The sequence below is a fragment of the Aethina tumida genome, chromosome 5 (assembly GCF_024364675.1).
Source record: "Aethina tumida isolate Nest 87 chromosome 5, icAetTumi1.1, whole genome shotgun sequence".
Classification (NCBI taxonomy): domain Eukaryota; kingdom Metazoa; phylum Arthropoda; class Insecta; order Coleoptera; family Nitidulidae; genus Aethina; species Aethina tumida.
In genome coordinates this window covers 23,518,325-23,545,753 of record NC_065439.1, presented here as the reverse complement: position 1 = coordinate 23,545,753, position 27,429 = coordinate 23,518,325, and the positions used below count along the sequence as shown (strand labels likewise).

The following is a 27,429-nucleotide window of genomic DNA, read 5'->3' as shown; positions in this document are numbered from 1 at the left end:
AATAATCAATAATTTATTTGTGCTTAATGAACATATTCAAATTGCTTTTAAATATTCAACTTAAACAGGTTATAATTAACTCATTAATTATTACTATTATTTATATAATTATTATTGTTTGTCACTAAGTTGTATAAGTGTCTCTTAGTGGTAGTTAGTCAGTAGTTTTTCAATATAATCGTTCGATGTTTCTTTCTCCTGACTTTGAACTTCTTCAAATTTCTTCTTCATTCTTTTCGCATAGATTTTCAAATCAACATCATCTCAAAGGTTTTCAATTGGATTGACGTCAGGGCTTTGTGCTGGTCAAAACATTACAAGGACTCCTTGACCCATTGTTTAGCTTAGACGTGTGTTTCGGATCGTTATCGTGCTGGAAAATCCACCTTCAACTAATAATATCTTCAGCAAATGGAAAATATGATTTTGCAGAATGTCAGAACCCAGGAAAATATTAAGCCTCCTCCACCATGCTTTACAGTAGGTCTAGTGTACTTGGGATTATACATTTTATTAATTGGTCTCCTTATTTTTAGCTTTACTTATAAACCCTGATCGAAATAAAAAATTATATAAAAATTATATAAATAAAGATATCAGTATGAGGAGGTATGAAATTTATAGACACTTAATAATTATAAAATTAATTTAAATTAAAAAAAACGTTCTTTTAAAAAAATGATCATAATTTTTAATTTTTTGCTCTACATAAGAATAATAAAAAATATTCAGTGGACTAGAGTAAAGAGAGAAACATTGGAGGACTCTCCAGATCTACGCTGCTGCTAATTATGGAAAACATTGAATTGTAGGTATGTGTTTTACCATAATTCATACCAAATTTAAACATGATTGGACCAAAGGTTGTGGAAATATGATGAGTTTTGTGTTTATAACACATTATTTGGATTTTCTTCTGTATTGAATATGTTATTCCTGCTACAAAATTTTAACTACATTGTATTAATAATTTTTGCCAGTTTTAGAAACAATGAATTTCACATATCATGTTGCGGATTAGCGATGAGAAATTTAAAAACAAACTTATCTCGGAATAAGACGTTTTATAGCCGATTCGTTATTATATTTTTCATTTTGTCTACGATTATCTCGTATCGTGCGGCTTTAGGCGCAATTTAATCTGTACCATGGTTTTAAACAATTAAACATAATAACAATTTATTTATTATAAAGTTGCGGCCACGTCCTGACGCATTCGTTTTATCACTCACTTGCATAACGTAAACCGCATTATTCATTGCAATTTTACTTGTGCATATTTACCCGGCGGTTTTGTAACAATTTCTTTTCACCAAAGTTTACAGGAACACTTGGCCAATCAATTTCCCCTCGCATCTTATATATTTGCGCCTTTGCTCCAGGTATTTCCACAAAAACATCCAACTCAATTTTGAGAATGACAAACTATCAAAACTAAAACGTTCTAGTCTTGGCAGTGGTTTCCTGATAAAAATGGTGGTGCTGGCAAACTTTATATGAGTAATAAATTTCAGAAAATTCGACGACAACCATACACCTAGGTACAAACATTTATTTCCTGATGATCTCCATTTATTTATAATGTCGTTAATTTAAATAAAAAAAATGGGGACGTGAATTAAAACAACTGAGACTAATTTAACTTTTTTTATTGGTAAATTTCCTGACGACATATAATTAAACATTAAAGGCACATTAAGTTACGGTGGCGGCTTAATTATGAACATATTTTGTATTGGTCAATATTTACTCGTACTGTACGTAATACAACAAACATTGTTCACAATGTGTTGCTTAACGTTTGGTACCATTTAATAACTTCTTGTTATTATTATGTTAATTTTACGTGTAAAAAGGTCGTCACTGTTCTAATTTACAGCTCTGATAAAACTAACAATGCATGTGCAAGATTAAATGTACAATCGACGTTCATGCTAGAAATCTTATAAATAATATAATAACAATAATAGTATGAGAAGTCGTAAATATATGTTTATATAAACGACAAAATTCGGGTTTAATTAAACACTGGTAATTCCAATTCAGTTGTTATTATTAAGGCGAAATATACGACATGTATTTTCTTATTTTAATCTTATCTTAGGTTATGTACGGTAAGTTTGAGTTAGTTTAAATTAGGTTGGTTCAGGCTAGGCTAGGTTAGGTCAGGTTAGTTTTTGACAATATTTTTCAAAAAGAATTATTCGTTATAATCAAATGTTAATATATTAAGATGAAATAAGTAAAAATGAATCTTGGTATTTTGGTTAGATTGGGTAAGGTGAAGTTTGGTTAATATAGGTTAAATTTGGCCACTCTGAGTTATAGTATTAATAAATTAATTATTGTTTTAAGTCAGAAGGAAACGTTTCTTGTATCATAATAATAATAATAAATAAAATATCACATTGTATCTCCTTATTTTGGTTAACCTAAAATAGCTTAAGTTATATTTACAATCCAGGTTGGGGTTCAGGTTGGGTTAGTTTACGCTTGGTTAAGCTAAGTTAAGTAAAGTAAGTATTTGATGATTAATTACAAAATTAAATATTAATTACCATCAAATGTAATAAATTAAATGCTTTAACATGAAATAAAAATTTATCACTATATCTATTTTGGTTAGATTAAATTAGGTTAGGTTAGGTAAAGTTTGGTTAGGATAGGTTAGATTCAGCTACGTTAGTTTAACTTAGGTTAGGTTAGTATTTGAAAATGAATTGCAAGTGGAAATATTTATTACATTTAAAGTAAACAACTAAATATAAATCTGCCTATTTATATACAACAATTTTGTCTCACCTTATAACTAAGTTACAATTCTTACATTTAAATATCACAATAGCTTAAATTCACATACCTGTTTATTTGTATTTATATTTTAATCAATTAATAAAATTATTTAAAAGATGATAAGAGTGTAATTAATTTGAATAAATTAGCAAACTACTATTTTTTAAGAAGAAAAGCAAAAAATTTGATCATTATAAGTATTTTCCTTATTATTTTGTTGACACCTAAATGTTGCAAAGACGCAAACATATTAAGTGATTTAAACAATATTTGTCGTCTCCAATAATTTCAGTAAATTTCCATGATTAACTGAACATCTTTAACAATGCACTTTAATTTTTATTTATTATGACTATTAAATGAACAAAAAAATTATTGACTAACTAATGTTGAAGCAGTTTATAAATATATATAATTTAAATCGTGAATCATTTTACGCATTACTTGTTGTAGATTTTTTTATAGATTGTTTTATTTCGGTTTAAAAATACAGGATGGGATAAACGCCGCTGGCTTTATTCCACAGAAATAGTTGGAACATTAATGTAATTTCTAGACAACATTTGACTCATTCTATTTACGTTTAACAGTGTAAGTACGTACAATTATTGCAGCATCAAATATTTTCATTTATTTGAATAATTCTGAACGTACTTACATTTAGAACGGACAGTGTAGGCAAATTATACTTTTAAACTGCCAGTAAACGTTGTTGTGTTTATCTTTAATTGTTACTACACACTAGTTGATAATTAAATTCGTAGATGAAGTTTTATACCTAAATAAGATTATTCTTATAAAATTTCAAAAGTTGTAGTATTTAAAATATAATTTATCTGTTGCCATAAAAGTTTTACAACTCGACATACTTACATTCCTTTTTACGACTTGCAAAGAAATCAAAGAAATTATGTGCCAGGAACCCTTGGGAGGGTTAACTCGATTTGGCTATAAAATTTGTTCTACATTCAAAAGGTGTTTAATGCAACTAAATCAAAAACGGTTATTTTTAGAGACATCATTCAATATGATTTCAAAATAACAGATCATCCTTACTTAAATCTGAGATTACTACTAATTGTTTGTTTCTACGATGACATCTTTGATTAATTATTTCATGCAGTGAAGAAAACTCATTACTGTTTATATCCTATTTTCCAATTTGTAATTAAATCATCTACTTCAGTACTTTAATTTCGGTAACACCAACCACCAATAAAATGTTAAAACAACTATGATAAATTCTAGATTCTTTACGTTACTTCTTCTTCAGTTAAACAGAGTTTTATGTTGTAGTGATGAACTTAAAGGTTGCCATTATTTATATTCCATTTTATATCCTTACACAATACATTTAACAGTTTTATCTTTAACTCCACAAAATTTTATAATTGTCATGGTTCCTTAATTCTTACTACATCTCCAAAGACATTTATAAAGGTTATGATGTCATAAAATGTTAACAGCTAGTTATTCTTCAATTTTCTTTTACGATTTGTAATTTAATAAAAGAGAAGACATTTCAGTGACTACACCCACTAATAAGATATTAAAACAACTATAATTGATTTTTACTCTTCACGTTACATACATCTAAGACAACTTGACTGATTTATATGATGTATTGATTAATTTAAAGCCCATCATTGTTTATATTCCATTTTACAACTTGTAATTACTCTTTACACAATGTATTCAACATTTTCATTAATAATTTAAATTGCCATTTATTTTTAACTTGTGCTACTTCTCCTAAGAAAACTGCATAAATTATGATGTTATCATTAAATGTTAACAGATTGATATCCTCCAATTTATTTTTCAACTTCTTATTTAACCAAATAAAATGCATGTTGGTGATACCAACCACCTATAAGATGTTTATTCTACTTCTAAAACAATTAGAAAGACATTTATGTTTCGCTGAAGAATTTAACATAAAAGTTGTCATTACAACCTGTACTTAACTCTTACACAATACTTTCAGCAATTCTAATAATAATCATGAAATATTTCTATAAAAATTATGCATTTTAGGTCAATAGTTACAGTTTACTTCTGAATTGTTGATTTTTTTACAATAGTTTTGAAGGCTTTTTACAACCTCACAGTATACTTGAAACAAAAATTTGACTAGTATAAAGCTTTATTTATTTACTTTCGCACATATAGCCATTATCTACTATTTTATTTTAATGGGAAAGATGATCTTTTAATATCTCATTTGGAAGGTACTTTTATTCTCTATTCATTTATGCCCAAAATTGGGTGACTGGTTATAGAATTGTGAATAATTGATAATATTATGATACCTTTATATACAAAAAAAATCAATATTTCTATAAAAAATAAACTGTAATCAAATCTTAATAATTTCAACTTCACAACTTCACAATTTGTCATTGATCCTTAACTTTTGCTACATCTCCTATGAAAGTTATATATATATATAAAATGTTAAAAGTTTCGTCGCTTTTTATTAACGAATGAGAACTTATTTCAGTGCTTCTACCCACTAAAATATTAAAACAACTATGACTGATTTTTTACTCTTGACATTACATACTTCTAAAAGAATTTGACAGATTTATATGATGCAGGGAATAAGTGTTTGTTGTTTATATTTCATTTTACAACTTGTAATTGAATTTTATACAATACATTGGAAAGTTTTACCATTAATTTTACACAAACTTAAAATTGCCCTTTTGCAACTACTTCTAAGACAGTCAGGTAAATTATGATCTCATAAAATCTTAACAGGTTGATATTCTTCTATATCTTTTTACAACTTGTGATATAAGACAACAAATTACTGTTGCACCATTTCGAATCAATTCAAGATGTCTCGCCAGTATCTGGTCCCTGAACGTGGCGTACTGTCCTAATCGGGACCAGCGAGTAATAAAGGCCACACGTTCCTTGGGGCGTTAGGTAAGGCCGCCGTCGCCGCTCACTAGTTCAGTGAGGTGGATGCCAGTGCGGAAACCTTCCGTAGCTGCTGCATATCTGGGATACGCTGCACCCGAGCCCGGCCGAGCTACGGTCCTGTCGAAATAATAATAAAAAAAAAGTGGGCACCGAGCTCCCCCGGGGAGTCCCCCCTTCGTTGGATATGAATGTGTTATTCGGTGGTGCACCCGTGACGCAATTGCGAACCGGGCGGCGCTAGAACCAAACAAACGGTTGCTGGGGATACTGGCCGTGACGTCGGCGGTGACGTCAGAACGTTCGGCGCTCAGATCCAAGTTATATATCGACGACGGGCCAGCGCCGTCGTCATTGTAAGCGCGATTTCGCGGGTGCCGGTGATCGTACTAGTCCACACTTTTATATTTTTCTACTTTTATATCTGATAATTGTATAGTTTGTTTATTTTTTTTTTTTTACTTACAAGTTTATACTTTCACATCGGTTTTAATTGATACGCTTCTGGTAAGTACCCTTTATAGATGCTAGAAACTTAAACCGGGCGAAGGGAATTTGCATTTTTACCCTCGCACCCACGTTCATCTCAGCTGATTCGACCGCGGCTTCGCCGTAATCCCTTACCCGTTCGGGTCTTTCGGTAAAAAAAAAAATTAACGACGGTCTCACCGAGATAGGTCAATGTGGAAGTATTCCACTGGCGAATCGATAACGCGTTAATTCCGGACCTCAATCCAAACAAAACCACCCACCCAGTGCGGGAAACACAACAGCACCGTGCCCATATCCAAGCCCATACGCTTCAATTATGTAAACCGATTTTTGCGGCTGGTCGGGGAGGCGTAACCCATTGATTATTTTTTAATCAATTTGCTCATATGTATAATTGATGATCCGCACGTGGATCAACAATGCCAGGGTCTCGGTCTGATAATGCCAACCGAAGACGTCGTCGTCAGTGTTGGGCAACTTCTTACACATGCATTGCAAAAAGGTCCGGGCTGTTGAGGCGTCCCGTGCGCTGGCAATGAATTGGTCCCATTAATAGTTTTTTGTGTGGCGGTATCCAAATTTGACCGGTTTATTTTTAAGCTGCGGAGCGAAAAACAGTTTACGAGCTTTCGAAAATAGCATTGTTTTATTTTGACCGACGCGAAATATGTGTATTCGACATTCCAGGAGTAAAACGGTTCTTTAAGGACTAATTTGTTGGTTTCGTACACATGACGAGTGTTAATGGGAGGAACAAGTGTTCATACGTTATTTTTTGTTTATGGAAATGAACGAGAATGTTCCTTTATGTACCAACACATAGAATATTCATAAACCATCCTTATGCGATCCAATTTTATGCATATGTAATATTAGATGTGTAAACGTTAAAGTCAAATATTTATGGTTTTGTTGTTTTAGTTTAATTTATTGTATACTATAAAATTGTTACAGTTACCTGACAATATTCATGTATGTTACCCAGCACCAGATATTCCATTGTAACATCTCTGAATAATTTAACACAAATCCAAACAATTATTGTAATAACTTGGCCACATAAGTAAACAACAACAACAGTTGTCATTTGTACTAAAATTAGATTGTTTACTTTTGTCATTATTGGATAAAGAGTACAATGAGTTAAAGTGATAATTTTTCTAAATAATTCCAAACATTATTTATTTTAAACAGCAGAATTTTACAATCCCCTTAAAATATTTCCTTTAAATTTAATTCATTTAGGGAAATTTACAACAGATTTTATTTAAAATTTAATGGGCCATTTTATTGTTGGCAAACTTTGACTAATCCTATAAGATTGAGTAGATTCAACTGATTATTAGTGAATGAGATTGTCTAAAGTATCTCCCACTGATAATTCCAAAATGGCACAAGATAACAACCTCGAATAAAAACCATATAAAATGTTGACAATCTAAATTTTTACCAAAATATTAATGTGTGCTATATTGCTGAGTACCAAATGGACATTAACAACAATTTTGTTTTTAATGGAATGGAAAGGGTGGTTTTATGATAGTTCATTTGAAAGGTATTTTTATTTGAAGTTTCATAAAAAGGCACTTGAGTGACACCACCCACTAATAAGATATTAAAACAATCATGATTGATTCTTTACTCTTCACATTTCACACTGCTAACATAATTTGACAAATTTATATGATGCAGTGATTAATTTAAAGCCCATTATTGTTCCATTTTACAACTTGTAATTAATTTTTACACAGTACTTTGAAAAGTTTCATCCCTAACAAAAACCTAAAATTGTTATTTATCTTTAGCATTTGCTACTTCTTTTAAGACAGTTATATAAATTATGACATTGTCGTTAAAGGTTAATAGATTGATATCCTTCAATTTATTTTTACAACTTGTTATTTAACTAAATAAAATACGTGTTGATGATACCAACCACCAATAAGATGTTAAAACAAATCATTACTTCTAAAACAATTAGAAATTCTTTGCACTGAAGAATTTAAAGATTGTTATTGCAATCTGTAATCAATTCTTAAACAATATTTCGAACAAGATACCAACTTCTAATAAAATTCATATAAAGAAATTTATATTTTAGGCTAATATTTACACAACAGCCAGATTACTTCTGAATTGTTGTTTATGTTTACAATCGTTTTAAAGGTGTGGCAATTTTTAGAGCCTCACTGTGTATTTGAAATAAAAATTTGACTAGTATAAAATCTTTGAAGTTTGGTTACATTTGCACAAATGAATATTACCAATTATTTTGTTTTTAATAGGAATGGTGGTGTTGTGATATCTCATCTGAAATGTATTTAAATTCTCTAATTCTCAATATTTACACAACAGACAACTTCTGAATTGTTGCTTTACAATATTTAAAGATGGGGCAATTTTTACAACTTCTCTCTGTATATTTGAAACAAAATTTGACTAGCATAATGCGTTTCAAATTTGTTTGCATTTCTGTAATAGTTGGGCAAATATTTTTTGACAATAAAATTTATATCTTTATTTTTATAAACGTTCATAAATGCTTTGTTCTAGAAACTTTATAACAATCAATAAAATAGTAAATTAACAAAATAATGTTCTTTAATAATCAATTAATAGGAACCTTTTTTCAATAATAATTTGCGTACAATCGTTGATAATACACAAATATGTCTATAATAATGATTGTAACCATTATTAGAAAACAATACGGATACAAACGTATTTTTCTTTAGAAAATCGACTGAATAAAATCGGTTTTATGGCTTACAGAACGGATTAACCTTCATTTAGCCCCAGCAGAAATCAATAAGTGTTGGTAAACAATAACAGGACTTATCAACGCCAGAGAGAGAGAAAAAAATCATTGATGGGACACCACAACAACACGAAAATTCGTGTAATTACAGTAAATTAGATTAATTAATGCGACACACAGAATCCTTGTGCAGTGGCTATGTTATATAAACATTAGCCGTATGATTTTCGTTTTGTTTGCACACAAAATTTAAACATGTTTACAGTTTTGTTAATGTCCGTCAAGGATAGTGTACAATTTATAGTATCATAAACCGTATACGTGTTCAATAAAAAAAAAACTATGGTGTTATCGCAAATTTTACTACCATTGTTATAATGGCAGTAAAATTATAATTTCCACGTTTACTGGTTTCAAACTTGCACAAAATGTAAAGTCCGACGAAAATTCTTATCGAAATCTTTCTTTATGTTTACGTGTCGTCCATGCTAACCGTTCAAAATTTTGGTTATTTGTACGAATTGTAACAATATCTCGCCAAAAACCTCGATAAACGCTCATGAATATTGATGCCAAGCTATCGCTATCAAGTGGAGAATAATACGAGTTGACACACATTTTTTTGTTAATTAACTGATTGTGCACTGCACTACGAACTAACATGACTTCTTGGAACCAATTAGTCAACCTCAACATATCGATGTTTGGCATTGTTTTAGAGATTTGTTAACAACTACAGTCATAAATTACAATGTGTTTACTAGTTATTGTATTCATCAATTTGTTTGTTCGTTGCAATATTGGTAAATACATGTTTTAGGTTAAATCACAATAACTTAGGTTATGTATTCGTAATACAACCCACCAATTTTATATAATTCATTAATTAATGTATTGTCCCTTTTTGAAACAGTTACACTTTTTGGAACCAGTTAGTCATCCCTAACACATCGAGTATCCCAGTACGATTAGTTCAAACCGGTTTAGCCACATAAATAGTGTTAAGGTTGCATTTATTTATATTACCGATCAGATCCAGATGCAATAGTACCCGTGCGGTTTTGTGGAAACCGATGCGTTTTCTGAAAGAAACGAAACAAAATAAAAAAACTTCAGTAATTTATAAGTACAAGGTAAAATGCCTAGATAAAATTGATACCAAGGTTCGACCGGAACATTGCAATTGACCCAATTTAGATGTGCTGCGTACATGATGGTCTAGTTGTTGCCGTTGTTGTTGAGAAATTACCACGCACAGCAGAATTCCTAATTTACTTTTTTTTTTTGCTTTGCGGTTCCATTTATAGAACGAACGTTTAAAGGAGTTAGTAATACCCGTAAAAATCATATTTCTGTCCCGGTCCCGAAATTAAATTCGATGAATCACATTTGGCAAGGGAGCCGGGTCTTTATTAAAGGAAAAGTGATCCAATTCTTTGCCCGAAAGCGGCACCAATAAAAACGCCCGATCCGAACAACAGTCGTAAAACAAAAAGAGGAACCCGTAAACTCCGCTTTCAGTACTTATCCCGCATAATATTTGATACATTATATTGATTAAAAGTATATAGGTCAGTGAAATCAATATCCAGAAAAGGACGTGCATATGTGTGAGTGTGTGTTTTAAATGTAGCCACCATGAATTGGTAATTGGTGTAAAGACCGGGTTGGATTTGATTTTCTATTGAGCGACGCCGTAATTAATTTCTAGTTAACACTCCCCGAGTGCCCTTTCGTGATATTTATAGGCTTTATTCATTATTCAAACGGAAAAGTGCCCGGCAATACTGAAACTTTCCGATTCAATGGCGCACACGGCTTATTGATTTCTCGAATCTATACTTTTGTTGGTGACTACTCCAATTTGAAGATCGTGGAGTTAGCACGAACGTGCGAGGAAAAGTACCACATACATGAGTGTGTTAAGTAAACAAATATGTTTAATGCATCTATTTATGTTTGGGTTTCCTTTAATTATACGTGGCTTATATAATTTGCCTTAACACGTTCTAGAGAGATGTTGCATGGAAAATTGTGAGGTTAATTCGTTTGTTACTAGGGAATCCCCAACACATTTACGTTAGTCAGAGTACCACAGTAGGTACTAGCGCAACTCAAGTAATAAAGTATATATTTTTAATATACTTTAATAAGTTGCTATAATTAAGGCTTCTACTATATTTATAAGAAGTGTTATACTTAATTTTATTAAGTTATGTCATTTTAACTAAGTATTGTAACAATACAATAGAGAAAAGTTTCTTTGTATAAAATTAATTAAACTAATATTGTTGAATTTCAACAAGTCGCTCCAAATGTTATATGATTGTATGAATTCCGCTAATAAATGGCTCTTTTCATCATCACTTTATTAAGAAAGCCCCGTAAATCTTGCTCAATTTTATTCCCCTTACAATTTCATAATTTCTCGCCAGCCAGAACATTTTTCCTCCACAAACCATATTTCAATCTTTCACAAAGCACTGGACATCTAAGGTAATCCGTCTTTTATGGGATTTCAATATATAAGTTACTCCGCTGGAAATTTCATCAAATCCAATCAATAAAATCCAGTGAGCTGATTTACGAGTTCTTTGCTGGAACGTTTTTTTTTACTTCTCGTCCGCACTGATTCCATGTATTACATTTAACGCGAATAGTTCTTGTATATTGTACGAGGCAAAAACCTATTGTCCCATTTATTCCCGACCACTTTAATAAACCAGTGGAGTATTACTTTTATTAAATATTCGCCTCGCTCGAATGCCAACCATGGTTGTATTGAAGCGTTGGCAAACTTCCACTTTAAAGGACTCACTGGGTCAACACTAGAAAAAATCAGCACGGACTATTTATACGATGATAGACAGAGCAATATCAATTATAATCCAACTGCCAACTGGTAACAACCGAGAAATTCTATCGCTAAAACTGCCAATAATGTCACACATGCATTTCAATGTAATTACCATCACGTGCTGTGACCATAAAGCTTGTGGCTTCAATTTATTTTGTCCTCTCTAAATTTTGATGCAGTATCCCGTGTGACGGTTTCGCTTCTATTCAATTAAATCGTTCAATCAACAAAAAAAGTGGCTTTAAGTGCACATTAAAAGCTGGACTTGCGCACTAACTAGCACTAATTATGCAAACGATTTCGGTATGCCTTTTTAAATGAATACCACAAGCCGATTGTCGTCATCGGAAAACAATAGTTTTCGGAAAAACTAATTTTTCAAATGACACGAATATTTGTCGCAACCGTCCGCGCTGTCGAAACCGGTGTTTAACTAAATGTATTAATAACATGTAATTTTTATTTTAAATTGTCCACTACAACTACCGGCCTTAAATAACATAACCGGTGATTAGCGCTTCTAAATTTAAATTACAAATTACAAAGCTATCGCTTACCCTTGGATAAACATAAATAAACCTTGTGCCATTTTGTACCTCAGTTTTTTTTGATATCTGTATCTCAATTGTATGCGACCACTGTGTTTACTAGTCGTGATTAGAATTTACAAAAAAGAGCAGAACGGCTTTGATATTATGAAGGTTGACACCGATTCGTCATCTTTGGGCACAAGTTACTTTCATTCGTATGGTTGAAGCTTTTTGAGAAGTAGGTGGATGGGTACCACTAATTTCGTTAGAATAAAGGGAAGCATAAATAAATCTTGTTCCATTTTGTGCCTCTGGTTTCTCATATTTGTATCTCAACTATATGTATCCATTGTGAAAATAGTTGTGAGAGTTTATAAAAAAATATGGCTGTGATAGAATGAAAGCGAACACCTATTCTTCAATTTTAGAATGAAGTGGGTCCTGTGCTACTAATTTCGTTTGGATAAAGAGAAGCTTGTGCCATTTTGTCTCCCTTTTTGTGATAATTGTACCTCAACTATATGTATCCATTGTGTTTAATAGTGGCGATTAGAATTTATAAAAAATATGGCTGTGATAGAATGAGGTGTGCTTGCATCAGTATGGTTGGAGTTTTTTGTTATGTAGTAGGCCCTTTGTTACCAAATAAACCTTGTGCCATTTTGTGCCTCTATATTGTCATATCTGTATCTCAATAATATACATCCATTGTGTTTAATTGTTGTGATTAGAATTTACCAAAAATAAACAGTATGACTGTGATACTATGAAGGTAGACTCATCAATTTTGGGATCAGTATAGTAGGAACTTTACCACCAATTTCGTTTGGATAAATAGAATCGTAAATAGTGCCATTTTCTGACTCTTTTTTGTGTGCTTCTTTTACATATAGATTTACTAGTCGAGCTTAGGACTGAAAAATGAAATAGTATTGTTATGGTACAATGTAAGTTGACATCTATTCATCAGAGTCTTTGGTTGGTACCTTCGTTAGGTTACGACAAGCTTCATTCTCCTTAAATGTTCCACGCTTTGTACATTGTAGTAACGTGTTATTGCAACGTATCATTGTAGTTACTTATCATGTAGATTGTAAAACACGAGGCACTTAGATAAGTGTTAATTTTATCACCTCTCCGTCATACAACCAACTCGAACCAGACTCGTCTGCGTATCACCTCGAAATGTATGCACACTACCAAACCTAATGGATATTCCACATATTCCGCCAGATATTGCAATTCGTATAATCATCCTACAGTAACCATTGCGTAGAATCCGCACCAAGGTCGCGTCGTGACGTCACACGGCCCAGTCACGTGGAGCCAGCTCCGCTAAGCATCTCGACACTCTAGAATTGATCTCGATAATTCGAAACGAATCACGACTTATTGGTTTAATTGGTGCGAACACGTGATCGCTGGTCGTGTTTGTTTTTCGGACGACCCGACTATCATGGTTTGGGTGTTTTTTCGAAGGAAATTTTGATAGTGGAAACATTCCGTCAACACATTCGGACGTCTTGAGGTTTCCCAAATGTCAATGAGTCGCGATACAATGTTGTCCGGCGAACTGGCTGCAATTTTCAAAGAACCGACAAACATCGGCGAGTGCGTTAACCTTAACACCGTTCCTAGTTTTCTAATTCGCAACGTGATACATTTAATATGCAGTAGGAACTGTTGTTTTGAGCGTTATATCTGCAATTATGTATCTTCCATCATCCGCACACCGCATTACTAACAAATAATATATTATTAAATTTCGAATGTAATCGCCGGACACACATGTTTCCTCGGTGTTTACGGTCCGGCGTCCGTGCGATATGGATCTCGTTGTAAATAAGTAACGCAGCGCTTTTACAAACAATGCCTGTTTATAAAAAATAAAATAAAACAACAAACTGTCCGCATTGATTACAATGTGTGCGCGTTTGTAACCAAACACGAAAGGTCAAGAGGTCTCGAGTGGTGTCACAGAAAATATTAATTTCAATAGGCGTGATACTCTATTCAACACGTACATCAATGGTTATACTCGCTTGTTAAAGGGGGATTATGAAATGTTTGTATGTGTGGCTGTGATAAAAGTGGTAATGGGAATAAATTCTAACATAACAGGTGTAGTGTTAATAGTTTGAATACTTTAAAATGTATTAATTTTTTAATTGGAACCACTGGAATCTTTTAGCACTGCGGTGCTAAATGTGAAACAAACAAATGTCGACTGTTTTTCGAATCTTTGTGAGAGATCGTTCTATTCAGATCATTTTCTACGTTCTTAGGACTATCGAAATTAATGAACTTGCAAAGTAAAATTTAATATTTAGCACCAAAGTGCAATGATCTTTTCATTAATATTAATTGATTTTGTGCATTTATTTGGTACCACGTAGTTCTAAAAATCATTTCTCATTGCAAAGAATAATTTAGAATTTAGTACCATAGTGCTAAATGGTTTCCTTTATAAATAGTTTTTGAATTTATGTAAAATGATTCTATTTAGATCATTTTCTATCTTCTTAAAAGTAAGTTGAGGAGCACGCAGTGAACTTGCAAAGAAAAATTTAATATTTAGCACTATAGTGCCAATGGTCTTTTTATTAATATTAATTGATTTTGTGCATTTATTTGGTTCCAAGTAGTTATAAAATTAATTTCTCATTACAAAGAATAATTTAGAATTTAGTACCATAGTGCCAAATGGTCTCCTTTATAAATAGTTTTTGAATTTATGTAAAATGATTCTATTTAGATAATTTTCTACCTTCTTAAAACTAAGTTGAGGAGCATGCAGTGAACCTGCAAAGAAAAATTTAATATTTAGCACTATAGTGCCAATGGTCTTCTCTATTAATATTAATTGATTTTGTGCATTTATTTAGCACCAAATATTACGGTATTACGGTAGTACCATTAATAGTACTACCACTTCGCAAAAACTATATTAAGTTTACTTTTAAATTAGCTCAATTTTTTTAAATCAAATATTTTTTTTTTAATTTTAACGTTTTGAAGTTTTTAAATTAGTAAAAAATTCTATTGAAGGAGAAAAGCATGCAGTGAACCTGCAGTGTAAAATTTAGTATTTAGCACTGCGGTGCCAAATAGTCTTTTTTAATATTAATTGATTTTATGCATTTCTTTACCAACAAATAGTAAAGTAAGCATTTCTCATTATTACGTTGTATAAAATATACATAATTTGTTAAATAAGAATCCTTAATTAACTTTGAAACTAATTTAGATGATTAACCTAACCCATTTTTCATTTTAATCCTTTGAAATAGCACCACAAACACATACCCTTATAGTTATTTTTTTTTTCAATAATACACACACGTTTAGAACAAATCCGACTATAAAAAAGGTTTTTTTATCTAGCGTTGATTAATTTCACGTGATTGAATGAAGTGCGAGACTTCGTTTATTCTCGTAATGCCACACAAGTAATATTTTTATCGCATATTTTAACGATTTTGCGTGGCTGTTACATTTACATTCGTCGTGACGTCCGACGTCCAAAGTACGAAACTGTGTCTGGGGTGCTTGCAGACGTCCAAAGTTTGAGCGTCCAATTAAACAAGCGGTACTCTTTTCACCTTAAAGTCCGGGATAATGGATCGTTGCGACATAGGTTTTATTATGGTGCTTCTCGCGTTGGACTCACACGCGGAGCATCGCAAATGAAATTATACAGATTAGTTTCCACCCCTCCGGGGGGACGTACTGGCATCCGGCAATAAGTGCCGTTAGAAAAGTTTTCAAACGTACAACTTGCCAACTTTTTAATGGTGCACTGTTTTAAACAGACGAGTCGGTCGGTTTAATTATTTTTCGAGTGTCGCGCATATTTACATGGATCGATGGAATTTTGTTCGAGGACGTTTTCGATGTTTTGTAATTAAGATTGTAGATCCATGCGTCGATTTGCGTCTGGTCCAATTGATGGGCATTATCAATGAGTTACGTTTGATAAGATTGCAACCAGTATTTGTGCCAGTTTAATTTGTTCATGTCAGTATCAAGTGTGCAAGTTTTCGTGAGTGTGTATTTAGGATTACTGCGGTGTTCAATTGATTTAATTGATTTTTGTAAGTTGAAATGTATTGAAATTTATTTGTTCAAGGGTGATAACGATTATACCTATCTATGTGTCATTGAGTTACGAAAATTAATACACGTTTTTATTTAAAAAAAATGCCTAAATGTAATTGCAAATAAACCAAAATAATAATAATTATTATTATTATTAAAAATTGAAAATAATTAATTCTGAAAAAAGGTTTTTAAAATATATTAATATTTATAAATTTTGTACCATCCTAATTTTTACTGTTTAAATTAACTTAATGACTAAATTCACAATAATTGATTGTAAAATATTATATTAAATAAATAATTTAAATTATTTATTGATTATGAAAATATGAGGAACAACTTTGGATTAATTAATCAATCATATCATTTTTAAAATTCATATATGTTGTATTATATTAATTTTTACAGTTTAAATTAAGTTATGTTCTAAAAACAAAAAGTAATAGTAAAATATTGTATTAAATAAATATGTTCAATCATATAATTTTTAATATTCATAAAATTTTGTACCATATTAATTTTTACTGATTAAATTAAGTTAATATTATAAAAACATAATAATTAATTGTAAAATATTGTATTAAATAAATATGTTTAATCATTTATTGATTATAAAATATGAAGGACAATCTTGGGTCTATTAATCAATCATATAATTTTTAATATTCATAAAATTTTGTACCATATTAATTTTTACTGATTATTTTAAGTTAATATCCTAAAAACACAATAATTAAAATATTGTATTAAATAAATATTTTTAAATATGTAGGACAATTTTGAGTTGATTAAACCATACTTTTTAATATTTTTTTTATATTTTATATATAAACACACAATAATTAATTCTAAAAAAATATATTAAGTAAATATTTTAAATTATTTAATGATTATAAAAATATAAAAATTTTGGGTCAATTAATCATAAAATTTGTTGTTGCTTCAATTAACTTAATGTTCTATAAACACAATAACTTATTGAAATTTTTTTTAAATAAATATTTTAATCACATATTAAAAAAAATATAGAGTGAATGGATTTGTTAATTAAAGGTAATGTCCCATAAACACATATTAATTAATTGAGAAATTATTTTATTTATCCCAATTTATGGCACACTTATTTTGGTGGTTTTTAAAACTGACTCATACATGATTATCAGACAAGAAACTCGAGTCTAAACACAAATTTAATAGGCTTTCAACAATTTTATCAAATTTTTAATTAATAGTACTTATTTATATTTACATTTGATGATAATTAAATTATCTATTAATTATTTATTAACTGTTTTTGACTGTATTTGATTACTTAACATTTTAGTACGTTAAATAGTGTTACTTAAAGTCTTCCTGTACAATTTTTCCATTGCAGTATCTGACCTTAAGTGGAGTTAAATCCGGCCTTCTTGACGGCCATTATAGTGTTGGTAAATTTACAAAATATACGTTTTTTAGCTGTTCCAACATAAACACAACGTTGATGAGTAATAGTGCAAGGATCAAGGAAGGAAGTAATTACCTCCTTTCGATGCAACTCGGTTTAATTACTATCACGTTATTTATTGGTCAATATTTACGAAATTCGTGTAACAAATAACCTTGACAGATCACACTGGACACGTGAATTTGTAACGTGGTAATCGCTTTTTAAGCGATTTCCAACAAAAATTGAAGGACGTTACAAATTATTAACCGTAAAATTTATTATCCAGTCGCGTAGGGAAGTTACGCAAAAAAAAAAATTATTACGTTAGTAATAAAAAATAATTTTATTAACAGCACTTTTGTTTTATCGATAAGTCGATTCGCAATGGGAGTAGTACACACGTCGCAGATACTCCGGTAAAAGTTCAATTTTCCGGTTCAATTCGCCCGAATCTGTCGACTCGTCTGTCGCAATCTGTTCCGTCCTCGTTAAAATCCACTTTTGTTGTTTCCACGGGCGGCTTTCATCTCATCTCGGGCTTAATTCCCAGCAAATTGCCACTAATCTCGGTGCATTTTCGCCCGATCCACCTACCTACACATCTATGTTAATCATTTCTCTCTCTTTTGTTTTAGGTGAGTAGACCGGCAAGATTTTTACGCGAATAACCGTAAGTAAGTAACGCTAATTCCAAAACCCATTCGGTGATCATTCAAGGGAACGTCGAAGTCGTGTTTTTTTTTTGCGTCCGCGAACTGCTGAATTGATTCAGTTCGTTTTGTTTAAGCGACTCATTATGTTATACAATTAATAATTACGGACGGTTAGATAACCAGTTTAAACCGAGCATTTAAACCAGCAGGAAATAATGAATGTTTCATTTCAGTCGTTGGGCTTCGGGGACCGCGGGGGACCGGCCAGAAAATAAGACTTTGAATACTTTATGTTCCCGAAGGGTTTAAGGTTTCGTTCATGATGGTTTTAAATAAGTTACCGGTAATCTGTGCGGGGAAATAAAATATGAAACTGTATAATTAAATTAAAGTACTTTAGGAAAGTTATAAAAATTTAATGATTTATTAATAAAATTGCAAGAAGAGTTTGAAATATAGTGGAAAAAAAACACGAAGCTATTTTTATGGTTCAAGTTTTATTTTGATCCTAATATAAAAATATATCTAAGATACCAAAGTTTACTTTTTTCCATACAGGAGAAATTTGTTTTATACATTCTCCAGCTTTTACACTAGTTCAACATTTCACATACTGTAAAAGTATATACATTTTCTTGTCTCCATAATTAAACAAGTTTATTTTCATTTAAAAGGAGAAATTTTAAGATCATTTAGAAATTACATAAAAAAACATTTAAAACATCAAGTTAATTTTAAAATAGCTAAATTTTTTATACATTTTCCAGTTTCTACAATTGCACATTTTTTTACTTTGACAGATGATTTTTTCATAAAATAAAATAAATTTAATAATTTCAATTTTTTTTTTTTTTTGAACTTTTTTTATTTACAGAAGAAGATTATATATTTTCCAGTCCGTACAGTTAAGCAAGTATCTTTTCATTTAAAAAAAAGATTTTTATAAATATTTGCAGATTACATAAAAAAACTATTTAAAACGTCCAAATTTTTTTAAAATAGCTCAACTTTTTAATAAACAGAGAGAAGTTTATTTATACATTATCCAGCTTCTACAGTTGTACAAGTTTTATTTTCTAAACATCACATAGAGGAGAAGTTTTTTCCACTCTAAAAGTAAGATTTTAAATGTAATTTACAAATTAAATAAAAAACTGTTTTAAGTTCTCAAGTTTATATTTAAGAAACTCAACTTTCTTCTTACTCTAGTTTCTTTTTAATTTTATGGATAATTTTTAATATCATTTACAAATTACATAAAAACTATTTAAAACATCCAAGTTTGTTTTAAAATAGCTCAATTTTTTAACATATAAAGACAAGTTTATTTTATACGTTTTCCAGTTCCTACTGTTGCACATTTTTTTTTCTTTGACACGATTTTTTAGGTTATTTACAAAATACATAAAATATCTGAAATTATTAAGTCTATTTTCTAAACAGATTAACATGTCACATACAGTTTATTTGAAGGGAAGCTTTTAAAGATCATTTGTAAATTAAATAAAAGTTTTCAGTTCTTAAGTTTTTATTTAAGACTTTCACATATAGGGGAAGTTTATTTTATACATTTTCCAGTCTATACAGTTTTTTTTTCATTTAAAGATGATTTTTAAAATTAATTAATTTTTTTTAATAATTCAACAGTTTCACTCAGTTTATTTTATACAGTTTTTACAGTAAAACAAGTGTCATTTTATTTTTAAAAAAATTTAATATATTTTAAGAATTACAAGAAATATTTAAAACAGTTGATGTATATTTTTAAAATAGCTAAATATTTTCCAGTTTCTACAATGCCATTCTATTTTTTAAGGAAGTTTTCTAAGTTATTGACATATTTGACAACAAATTCAACAGTTTCTTCATATTGTTTACTAAAATTAAAAAAGCTAATAAAAATAGTAATTTTTTATGTGAAAGTAACATTATTTTTAACATTGTTTACCAATTATTTATTCTTTACTTTGGTGCGAAGTGTATTAATTTAAATATATTACTAACAAAAAATACAAAACACGGAACTATGTAAGTACTTTTAGATATCCACAATTTATTCTGAAACTCCGTAACTTATTGATGTATTCGTTTTTAGATATCCATGAATTCTATAAATCTTGAACAATTTTTACGTTTCAACTGCTAAAAACAATGACAAGCACATTAATTTTTTAAAAGGTACCACCACGTTCAGTGACTGTAGTTTGTGCAAACCACAAGTAATAGCGGCAGCACGGTGAATAAATCTCGATTGCCTCGCAACAAATTAAATATTTATATAATAGAGTAGTGTAAATAGACCGACAATAGATCGATTAATTTTGTGGAAAGCATGTCGTAATCGATGTTACGGTCGCCACAATATGATAGGCCAATTTGACGCCACAATGCCGTAAGTTACACGGTGCTTTTATTTAACATTTGACGACCGCGTTTGTTGTGCTAGAACGGTATGAAATTTCAGTCGGATCTTTTCGATGAGTGCCTCAATTAGACGGGTTTCAGATAATTCAGTTCAATTATTGTGGTGCCACGGGATTATTTTCGTGTTCGGGGTAAGAGATTCACATTTTATTTATGTAATTAAAACTTTAAATTTAAATTAAGTACGTTGCTAAATGCATTATGGTTTTAGTTCGGCAAAAGCACAATTAAATATTTTATATGTTTTGTTAATTGCAACGTCGTGTGCATCTCATATTACCGTTCTTAATGACTTTTGCGGACGTTTTAAATGAATCTCTTAATGCAAATGTTCCAGGTGACGTGCTAATTACATAAAACACTCAATAAAATTGTTTTAAAAGTGAACACCAATCCCAAATCAAACCTTTCATCGGTTCAATCAGCTTTTTAAATTAACACAGACTCCTTCATCACCACGTAACTGGTACAAAAAGTGTTTTCTGGTGTCGTAATTGTTACGGAACAGGCACCAAAAATACCGAAAGGCGAATCGACCGATGGAGTTAAGCGAATTAGCGATGCCGCTGCTCAGTCGAAAAATTTTATATTTAGCCACCTCCACGTTTCGATTGAGCTTGAATTCCATTTTTTTTTTTTTTCACTAGCCCAGTTATTTTTAGATTGCGTGTTGTCATGTAAATACGGAGGTGTTTCGTCACCAAAAAAAAATCGCTTTTCAGACTGAAAAAGAGTTATTGAAATACATGAGTGGCGGTGGTTGGTTTATGATGATTGTCCGGGGATTTACCGCCGCGGTACACGAGTTAACGATACCAATAATCGATGGCGTGATAAAATAGTACTTCAACGGCCGAGATTATTTACTATTGATATTAATAATACCTCATTGTTCACGATCGGTTCCAATTAATCATTAATAATAGGAATTATATTACGTATTGGACTAATTATTGTATTTTTAACTTTTCAACTGGTTTTATTATGATTTCTATTAGATATGAAGTTAAACATTATGAATTATTATATTTATTAATTTACGTCGACTGATTGTCGAATTGTCAAAGCAATTACCACGATAATCATCCAGACGAGAAACATGTTTTAACTGCCCCTAAGGCCACAACGCCCTTCCATTCACAACTCATGAACTTCTCCCCCGTTCAGGGTCACGGTCTCATCAAACCGTCTGCATTGATGACCCGACGACTGCAAGCAAAAAGAAAAAAATAAACCACCCGCATAAATATTTACGGCCCTCTCGGGCCGTTTACTGGTTGTTGCATGCGACTTAACCAGGTAATATGCATGTGCGAAATCACCGTCGGATCGTTCCTCGGAAGAGGGTTGCTTTCAGTGTAAAAATGTGCCCGAGATAGTGTGTCTAGCGAGTGCGGGGCGTTGGCAGCATTACTATTGATCTGCCGTTCCGACCCCGTTTCAGAACGTTTACTTGAGCTTTATGCCGCGCTTTTACCGCTTGATAAATCGGGGGATGCGAAAGCAAAAAATAAAAAAAAAAATCACGGACAACGTGTGTCTGTTTGTAAATATTGGTTGGTATCTCAGCTGATGGGCGACCATGTCTCGTGATGTGCGGTGACGACTTGTCTGGGAGTTCATTGATGAAATACGAGTTTAATTTTTGAATTTTGAAAATCAATCGATTTAATTATTAATTTCTAATTTCTACCAATGAGTATTGTTTAATTGTAATAAATGGAAGATTAAATTGATTATTTAACCATTGACAATTTAATGAGTATTAGTGTTTTACAGTATAATTACTTAAAAATTTAATTAATAAATTAAATTTACTAATAGCCTTTTTAAATTGTTACATAATTCAATATAGAAATTAATTTTCTAAGACACTTAAAAAGCCAAATTGTTTACTCAATCGATTCTAGTAACATTAATTATAATCGATTTGTTTGACAAATTACACAAATTAAAATAAAAAATGTTAATTCGAGACTATTCTTATTTACAATTATATTGATAATTTTTGTGATAAGTATGCTTTGATATTTATCAGTTTATAATTACATCTAGATTGCTCAAAAACATGTGTATTTCTACAAAATTATTCCAGAAAAAGTTCAAATTATAAGAAAGAGTGTTGTAGCCTAAAGGTCAGTTAAGACATGTTTTCGACACAATATTTATTGGTAAATCTATTGATTTACATCTAAACTGTTGAGAACTTTTGTATTTTCAAAAAATTTGGCTAAAAAACCTCCAGAAGTAGCAATATATCCCAGAAAAAGTTTAAATCATTAGCAATAATTTATTAATAAGATAAACATACAAGTAAAAATATATGGATCTAAATCTATCACTGAATGTTGTAGCCTAAAGGACAGTTAAGACATGTCTTCGACACAATTTTTATTGCCAAATCTATTGATAATTACATCTAAACTGTTCAGAACTTTTGTATTTTCAAAAAATTTGGCTAAAAAGCCTCCAGAAGTAGCAATAATATATTAATAAAATAAACATACAAGTAAAAATATATGGATCTAAATCTATCACTGAGTGTTGTAGCCTTAAGGACAGTTTAAACATGTCTTCAATACAATTTTAATTTATTATTCTATTGATACATTTACATTGTTCAAAACTTTTATATTTTCACAAAGATTTGCCAAAAAAACCTTCAGAAGTTAAATTAAACATAATCCAAATCTATCACAAAGTGTAAAGGACTATTAAAACATGCCTTCGTCACAGTTTTGTTGTGAATATTGTTGTTGTTGTTATTTAGCTCTCAAAATCGTTCCTACCAATTACTGTAATACAATGTCATTAGATAAAATTAATGGGGATTATTAATCGGTCATTTCGCGTGTGTGTTTTATTAATAACAAAACGCGTTTCCTCCAATTTCATCTATTCCATTACATACAAAGGACATCGTAAAACTTTTACCTTGACTGATACCGATCATTTAATCACTCGGCCACACGAAAGTACGCACATGTTTAAGTGTGTGTGTGTGTGTGTGTTGTACGAAATTCTAATTATTTAATGCGCCCGTCTATTAATAAACCCGTTGTTTTCGTCGGAACTTTTTTGTCGCGAGTCCCGATGCGGAGGATTCGCCCGACCGACATCAACGTAAATAACGGTTCGAAATTAAAATTCTGGCCGAGGCTTGAATTATACGCGATTTTATTTTTTTTTTTTTTTTCAAAACGGCATGGCAAACTTCCAGCGACGCGAAAAAAGGAAGTTTTGGTGGTGGTGGTGGCGTCATATGCGCCTTTTAATTGCCGCTTTTTTCGGGTCTTCTCCGCGCGTACCGTTGGTCTGTTTGTTTTGAATACGGACGGCAAAGTGGAAATACAAGATGCGAATCCGCATTTAGCGTGCGGACTCATCGCGGCATTCGTCAAACGGTTACTATTTTTAAATTTGTTTATTTCGATAGATATTATACGGATTTTTGGACTATTTATAAAATTCGACCGTCCGATGTGTAAATCTCACGTGCGTTTTAAAATTGACTTTTTTTTCGGTTATTTCCGAATGTCAGTCAAATCGATTTGATTTCGACATATTTTATCAAATATGTGGCTTACTAAAACGGGATTTATGAGTGTTATAATTAATGTGTCAAATATACACATGATATTTTGCAAAATTTTTAAAATGCTATAAACGTTATAAATCCTCGCTTTATTGTCCATTAAATTATGATTGTATTGTTTAAAATTACATAGTCATAAATCTCCATACAAGGTGCTGCATATAAAATTTATTGCGTTTTGCAAAAATTCATACAAAATTATGATTAAAGAGAAAAGTTACTGCATTTATTTTGTTTAACATGTAAATTGTTATTTGTAGTAATAGAAACAATTTCAAATGTTATTATTATTTCTAAAATCTTGACTCATGAATTATTAAGAATAACAACTATTAAATTTATATAAATAATTAGAAATCTTGATAATTATCAGTTAATTATTACATATCTAAAGATAAATCAAATATTTTTGTATTTCCCCAAAATTTGTCTAAAAAATATTCCAGAAATAGTATTAAATACTAATTTATTTAAATTATGCCAGATAATAATCATTAAATAAAAAATTTAACAATTTACTTAGTTGCTTATACAGTTGACCGTTAATTACAATGCTATTTAATTAACAAATGATAAGTATCAGTTGAGGAATATATCCAGAAATAATAGTTTACTCTTCAAAAGAACGCATCGATATGATCACTTTGTTTTTAAAAAATATATTACATGTTAAAAAATACAAAATGTAAATTACATATTTTTAAATAATTAATTAAAAAATGTTTGCCAATACGAAACAATATTTATATATAAACTGACAAATATTAATTTTGATATAATATTTTTCTGCTCCCCCAATATTTGTGTAATAAATCCTCCTGAGAGAGCATTAAATATTAATTTATTTAAATTATTGCAGATTATAATCATTAAATAAAGACATTAAAAATTTACTTAGTTGTTTACACTGTTCATTATCGTGATATTTAATCAACAAATTATTAAGTATCAGTTGAGAAACATATCAATATTGATTAAAAATGTTTCCACTCATCTAGAAAACATACAGAATTAACAGTTTATTCTTCAAAAAAAAAACTGAAAACAAATTGATCACATTGTTTTTTATAAACGCATTAATTAAATGTTAAAAAATAGAAATATATTTTTAGAATTGATATTAATTTATATTAATTTATGTAAATTATTGCTTAAGACAATTATTAATTTTGATAATTATAATTTGATAATTGCATGTTTTTAGCAATTTTTTAAAAATATTGCTGACACCATTTACTAATATTTATAATCATCAATTGATATTTAATTAAAAATAATAAATTATTAGTGATAACAATTATCAATCTTGATAATTTCCCCTTGATAATTCCATATCCGAAGATTGACGAAATAGGTTTACATTTTTCAAAAATTTGTGTAAAAAATCTTCCAGAAAAAGTAAATATAAATTTATTTGAATTATTGATGATGATAATTATTTAATAAAATTGTCGTTATTTATGCTTTAATAATTATAGAATGATAGTAAGTGTTTAAGTGTTAATGATTCTCCAAAATTTATCCAAAAAACCTCTAGAAATAGCTTTAAATACTAAATTATTTATTTAGTTGTATGTATGATTCAGTGATAAATATCGTGATATTTAAGTATTTGTTAATTATCAAATAATTAATATTAGTTGATGATAAAATTAATTAAATTAAATTAAAAATTGTCCAAAATTTATAAAAAAAATTGACACAGTTGACAATTTTTTGTCAATTTTTGTATGCTGGACAATTATCAATTGATAATTATTAAATGATCAATTATCAATTTATATCAAAGTTGATTAAAAATTCTTGCCCCGAATAATTAAAATGTATTTTAATAAAAATTCTATTTTATTAACATTTATTTAAATAAATATATTGTACAAACCACAAAAAAATATAAAAATGTTATGGTATTAAAAGGAAACAGTTGTAAAATTTTCTACCTTTGCACATATAAACGTGAAACTTCCATTCAATATTACATGATTCCGAAAACACATGTTTAATGTTACATAAATAACCGTCATTAAATATTTTAGAATATTTAACGTATAATAACTTTGGCATGTGCACCAAACCGAATGCCATAAAACTTAAAAAAAAACCTTCGTAATCTATTGTGACTGAATTTTTGGCATTGATATTGAATTGTGGGTTGCGTCGATTAATAATTCGGTCTAAATTAAACCTAGAAAACCTGACTAATATTGATTTTTTTCTTTTCGCAGGTGAGTTTCCATTAATCGACCAGCAGTGAGTATTGTTGTTACTTCAAACAGCTGTCTATTCTACGGTTGAAAAAAATGTTTCACGTAGGTGCAGGAAACGGTCTAAAAATACGATTTCCATGGAAACAAACAAATCGCCATTGGCCGATCGGCTGATTGACTCTTTTATCACATACGCTTCCCACGTCACGAATTAGCGCACTTTGCCAAATCTGTACCTACTGGAATGATTCAGGAGTCAGCACCGCTTGCCAAAATACCAAAGAATGTCATAACATTTAAATTTTTTCATGTTTACTTTTAGACAAGATCGTTTGGCAACGGCATCAATTATAACAACAACACCGTCGTGTTTCACACATGTCAACCCTCAAAAAAAAAATCAATTTCGAAGCCCCCGGTGTGACACAGTCACCGCTTGACTAGGAGTAATCCTCAAACTTTTCAAAACTGGACGGTTTTCCTCGAAACAACTTTTCCGAAAACTCGCAAATCCCACTTGACAATTTAATCAAAGCGCCACACAAGTTTCGAAACTAATCCATCTCGAAATGCGTGAACTGGGACTTACACCCGCAAATATTTACCCAAAAAATTAAATAAGAATTAATCTCCGAAACGTAAGCGCAGATAAAACAGTCGTA

The 27,429-nt window shown here is 30.4% G+C and overlaps 1 protein-coding gene across 3 annotated transcripts in view; it reads left to right on the top strand.

The window, feature by feature from the left end:
• Positions 1 to 6,066: 6,066 nt before the first annotated feature.
• The window catches only part of LOC109595651 (protein Tob1-like), a 32,259-nt gene continuing 10,896 nt past the window's right edge, over positions 6,067 to 27,429 (top strand). Inside the window, exons 1-2 of one of the 3 annotated variants that reach the window (XM_020011063.2) lie at positions 6,067 to 6,228; positions 26,786 to 26,810. The gene's annotated coding sequence lies outside the window, so the exon portion shown is untranslated. Of the gene's footprint in view, positions 6,229 to 16,382; positions 16,453 to 26,785; positions 26,811 to 27,429 lie in introns of those variants that run through there. The other 2 variants (XM_049968297.1, XM_049968298.1) reach the window with 2 other exon arrangements.